This window comes from Diadema setosum, chromosome 21 (genome assembly GCF_964275005.1).
Source record: "Diadema setosum chromosome 21, eeDiaSeto1, whole genome shotgun sequence".
Classification (NCBI taxonomy): Eukaryota; Metazoa; Echinodermata; class Echinoidea; order Diadematoida; family Diadematidae; genus Diadema; species Diadema setosum.
In genome coordinates, this window is record NC_092705.1 from 12,013,354 (window position 1) to 12,019,954 (window position 6,601).

Genomic DNA, 6,601 nt, shown 5'->3' on the forward strand with positions numbered 1-6,601 from the left:
GTCGCTCTTCACACCGGCACGGCAGGGGGATTACCAGGTTTACACCTTACCGCGAACTTTATTCCAGTAGTTCGGGCCAATATCGGCGGCTAGCGTTCACTCAGGTGTGGCGATCTCCTTGCGATTGCCCAAACTCAGGGGAGCGCCTTGTTTAGAAGTGGCCAACGCGTTTCGGAGCCAGCCTTATTGCATCTCACGCTTGATTGGCCATCTTTGGGGGAGCTGTCAGTTGACGGCCAATCAACCAATCGGAGAAACTGCGGCGCATGCGTGGTCTCCACGTGTGGCAGACATGCCGAGTTGACGAAAAAAGAAAAAAGAAAGAAAGAAAGAAAGTTTCTCGCGAACCCCGTGCAGAAAAGTACGCGTAAACCATGTCGATAAAGTGGCGAAGTTTCATAAGGTGTTTACAATGTGCCAAAAAACTTTACTCAAACACGAATACGAGATATCATCGCGATTACGACTGTCAATGAGATTAGAAAGTATCGCTTAACTTTGCCGATAAGTTTGCTGCTGCTCATTCCAATTTTTGACTCGGACAGGAAGAATCTATATGATTTTAAGGTTGAATGAAATGGTTTCAAATGGAATGGCGTTGATATTTTTTAATCTGCGTGATCTGTAAGAGGTTTCATATTCTATTTTGTGTAACGAGGTAAATGATTCGTATGTTACAAGTCGTGACACATGGGTATACTTGCAAATGATTTTGATAAAGAATATTCCCACACTCTCCTCACATTCTTCAAGGCCCACTTATCGCGACAAATGACGAGGGGATAACATTATCTTTGCGTAAGGAAAAGCTCCTGGAAATAGCATTATCACAACCAATGGCACTCGAGGAGAAATTCAAACAGAAAGAAATAACCACTGTAGAATGGAAGGCATGAATACTGTTGATTACATGGTAGATGTGTATTATCATTCCCTCATATTTCTATCATTCATGCGATGTGCCTTGGTACACTAACACTACCAATCGCTGCGCATTATAGAAAAGAAAGAAAACTGTGCTAGTATAATGGCTATGCAGGATATTTTTCATTCTCACAGAAATTACTGTTAAATTGGATTTTTTTTTGTTAGTTTCAAAAGCAAGAAAAAAAAAAGCCCACAATAAGCTTTTCCCTTCAAACAACGTTCGCAAACTTTCTTTGTGCATGGCGGTTATGATTATATAAAATTTGATATTTCCTGGACAATGATTGTGTTTTTACAATAGTCCATATTAAGAGCCTCTGCATCACAAACCAAGATAATGGTTGAAGTAAATCAGAGACATGTCGTGTGCATGGGGTACATACCGCGTGAACAGCGCCGTAAAACACCTATTGGCTTCGGTTACAGGCTAGGACATTCTCGGTGTTGTATCACTGGTCTGTACTCTTTATGGCAGCACTCAACGCGACCAGAAATCAGAGGGAAACTTGACAAAGGTGTGGACACATTCTATGGCATCTACACAATGACGAATTTTCCGATGATGTGCGTTTATTTTTTGAAGTTACTTTTTGTCCATTTTTTTCTCTTTGTGAACTCTAAAAGGAGAGGTACATAAAGGGACAAATTTGTGGACTTTAATCCGGTGTACATGCGATTGACGCGACCTGCCTGTCAACATGCAAATTTAGAGGTTTAAATAAACAAGGAGAAAACAGCGTCTGCTCAGCTACAGCAAATCCGAATAATAACTTCAATTCCATGGTAAATTGATATCCATGAATGGTTCTCAGCGAGAGAAAATATCTTTACGCTACACTATCTGTATTTCTTCCCCTTTTTCTCACTCTCTGTGACCCTCAGATGCGAGTATATTGTGTTTGTTTCTCTCCTTTTTTTCGTCTCCATCTTTCTTTTTTCTCTCCATGTAATTACATATCAGTTTATCAAAGTACTAAATGATACTATAATCTCATCTTCGTTTGATTGTTGAGGAGTACAGGTACTATGCTCTACAAAGATAATTTGTACACACAATCACACACACACACACACACACACACTAAAATGCTTTTTTTAATGTGCCCAGAGATCTTACTTATACGTAAAATTTATAAACGATATCACTTATTGAAATTTTTAATAAACACGGCAGCGCAATGCTATTCTATGATTCAAACATGAAAAATGGACATACATTACATTTAGTTTCCCCACAGGCTGCTAATGCACCTAGCTCCACTTTCACACTCGCCGAATAATGTCCCCGCTACTACGGGGTCTGATTAACACACTTTTGATCCCCTAGAGAGTCCTCGAGAAGAGGTCAGCTTTTAGACCGCCATTTCTGATGACGCGTGCTTAATTGACTCTGCATATAAGAAAAAGAAATAAATTAGGCAGTTGGGATGTACACAGTTATGATCACGTGGTTACATATCTTTCTGTCACTAAATGGATATGATTGGTAGGCTGTTTCTATATGCTTCAATTAAACCAATAGTGAGCAAATCCCAGCCATTTCGATCATTATTTCTAGGCATCCCGTATAAAATAAACTCTCTGAACTCGACATGATGGTATATATATATATATATATATATATATATATATATATATATAACATTATATACCCGTTACTCATGAAACACAATATCGCACTGACGTAGTGCATGTTATGACCCACAGTTTCGTTAATTCAAGGTTAACGAAGTAATTGCATGGACACATATCACAGCGATTCAAAATGTGTTTATTGGAGTGTTAATGAATGAAGCTTCATTCATAATGGGCTTTGATAAGAGACAGTGCCTATGAAAATGTTGAGGTTTTACTGATTAAAAAATCGCATCAGCTTCCTTTTTTATTACAGCTACTTTGAGTTCTACGTCATGATATGTTTACAATTCCACTGACTAATGTTTCTGCTGTATTACATTCGTTTTGTGCAAGTGCATGTGTAAGTGTATGTATGTGTGTGTGTGTGTGTGTGTGTGTGCGTGTGTGTGTTTGTTATGATTATTTTAAAGGCATTGTTTACCATTGGGAGCAGTGATTTAAAAAATTTCGAGTTATCACATTTGATGCATAATAAATTATGTGTAGGTCAATTATATCACAAAACATCCTACTAAAATTTCGCAATATAGCCTAAAATATAAGAAGATATCACTATTTTTCTCAATAAACCATAACTGTAGACGGTTTATAGTACAAACAATTTTATCATAACTATTGTTCATATTTTCTGTATCCAACGATACTTAACATTGATTATACTGATTCAAATTTTTACATTGGTTGTTTCTATCCTTAACTCACATTTTAGAACTATTTTGAAGCACTACAGTTTTGCTTTTGTTTTATCGGGAAATGGTAAATAGTGCCTTTAACGCCAAAAATAAATGTTTATTGACGTGCGTGTAAAGCGCCCTTGGCATTAAAGTCCATGGCATAATACTCGATGTAACTGTTTAGATTTATTATCCAGCCTAATATTCTGGACAACATGATAGCAATGATCGTCATGCTGATTATGATTATGACAATTATTATGATAACAAAATGACTCGTACTTAAAATAGTCAAAATTATCATCCCAATCGGATAATGATGTTGAAAGTAATCATGATTAGAATCATAACTCTAACGATAATGGTAACAAATGTTTACAACTTAAGTGAAAATTGAAAAATTGAAAATACGAAAACTGGCATATGTGCATACTGTGGTACATGCAAGTCTAGATCACTATGGCATTACAGTTAATCAAACCATCTGGTTGTTAACTGAAGAGTCGATAAAATATAATGAAAAAAAAGAAACCAAAGAAACGTTATTTTGAACAGTATGAGTTGTATATTACTGATGATCGCTTTTTTTTAGGACGAAGGACATTTGAATAGTGATTATCTGCGATTACTGTATTAGTCAATGTTTGTAATTTTTTTTTTTTCCGAGTGACGAACGATTTCTCCTGTCGTCTTTCAAACATCATCCCAAATGGTGCACATTGGCATTAGATTTAATATGCAAATAATACAAAATACTAAAATTGATGTCTTGTTCTTCAAAAACTTTGAGATGATTCCTCCCTATTTCTTGCTGCACATAGCGTAGGATTAACATTTCAGAGCTGTAGCATTATTATTCTGTTTAATCAAATCTTCACGAGTGCATATTTTTATTGCGTCTCAGTCGATTAGATTATTTAACAGCCACGTAGCTAAGCCAATACCTCGTTTTCTTTCTCCCTTTACAGGGATTTGGTTGTATTTTTTGTAACTTTTCATCCTGATCTAGTCTCTTAGAATACAGAGACATTGTGTACCACAAGATAATTAAGTTCAATTTATTTTCGTACTTCTTAAGAAAATGTCAAACTAAAGATACAACTGTATTATACAATACAAAAATTGCAAAATATGAATAAGGTGAAACCTTCAACTGAATGTACAACTGTCTCGATATGAAAATAAACACAAAGATCTGTTTACAGTATAGTATTGCACATTGACTTATTCAAAGTATATGAGAATGCTTGTCTGACCTACGTATAAAAAAAAAAAAAAAAAAAAAAAAAAAAAAACAAGCGTTTTCAGTCGTACTTCCCACAGAGAAAATTAGATATAGGGAAATATGGAGCACTGATATCTATTCAAACCATGTAATTGAAAAAAAAAATGTATAAAAAATAAGATGATTATAAAAAAAACAAGATAGATGAAATGAAGCAAACATTGCAAATTTTCATCGTGATGGCGTATATCAAGAATCATTTCTACTCTTCGTTTTAAACGCGTAATGACTACACAGACAGAAAACATATCAAATTCTGTTTTCTTTTTCCTCACTCTCTCTCTCTCTTTCTATTCATATCTTTATTTGTCTATGCACTTGCTTGTCAAAATACATGTGGCATAGTAGAAGAACCACGATGCTAATTATTGTATGGCGATAATATAATCATTTCAGCTCCCTTGATAGTTACAAACACGTGATATTATATTTTCCATCCCCCCCCCCTTATTCCATCTCTCCCTCTCTCTCTCTCTCTTTGAAAATACTAAATTGATTCCAGCTTGTGAGCTCCTCTGCATACAGAACAGCACAGACTACTGACGACGCAGGCCATGGTGAATCGCGGGCCCGTAAAACAGGATTAGATCTCTAAAATGTGGGCGCAAGACAAACGCGACCGCGATCTACGCCTTTTTTGTATCAGGAGCCGGAGAGAGAGAGAGAAAAAAAAAAAACTGAATGCGACGAGAAACATATATAAAACCGATGAACGACAGAAAAAAAGCGCAAAAGAGTTTTTATAAACAATACGTAGATCCTTGCAATTGCTTCCATTTTTCCCAGCTATGGTCTATACGACCGTCATTATTTACTCGCACTGGTCTTTCAATGGTTATCCCGTACAATGCGCGCACACAAGGCCTGATGCACTCGTGGCGACCTTGGCGGTTCGAGCCCGTACAAAGTTCGGCCAATTATCTGCTCCGACGGTTTGTCACTTAACGCTTTGACAGCATTGTGGAATGGTGTCTTGACAAAATTAGATGACTAAGAATTACTTAACGATTTTCCGTTTTTTCTTTCTTTCTTTCTTTTTCACGCCAATGACAAAGAAGAGATTGGTGTTACTGGACCCTGCTATCGTGGTGTCCAAACACTGCAGTATAGGTTTACATGGTGTACAGTGTTGAAGATTATCGTGGCGACATAATTGTCACTCCCATTTGTTGTAAATTAGCGCTAACTCTATTTTCTTTTCTCTCGGCAGCAGAAATATCCGCACACTGATCTCAGAGGTCATATTTGTTGTACTTGTCGGAATGAAATAATTTTCGTTCGAGTTTGACAGCCGCATTTCGCTCACATTACTTGTGTATAACCAAGGAGTTACCACTATTGGTATTTTGCTTTATGGATTTTTTTTTTTTTTTTTTTTTGGTCTTTGTTCATGACAATCATCTGTATGCAGTAGATTATTCATGGCGTTCTTATTCTTCAGTTAAAAGTTGATATAAAATGTTCATTAATTGGTTTGAAACGCGCAAGACCGTTTGTATTTTGAATGACTGATTGATTGATTGATTGATTGATTGATCGATTGATTTTGTTTCTGCATTTCTTTATCATACATAAATGTAATACAAAGTCAATTGAACAAACTAGCTAATATTTGAATCTAACAGTTGAAATAGGTAATTACTTAGGTAACTTCACGTTTACAACATCACTCCATGGTAATTTAAAATAAAGACAAGCAGGTGTTATTTTATGCATTTATGCAAACCTAAGAATCACAAGTATAACCTGCCGTTCAAAATTGAAATCAAGCAACTCTAAATTTAACATAAATTCAGGAGACCATCAAACGCTTGACGAGGATCATTGCCTCAGGAATTGCTGTCAAAACAATACGACATATTAAAGGGATATACTCAAGCCACCACTCACTGGATTGTCGAAAGATGCAACAAAATGCAGATCAAAGAAATTATCCTTTCTCTCACGTAATTGACATTTTATCTTTAAACTTAAAAGATTATACTAAGAAGGTAAAAAGAGCCGTCATGCTGTTAAAGGTATTGTTTATAATTAGGAGTAGTGATTTTAAAAATGTTCAAGTCATCACATTCGATGC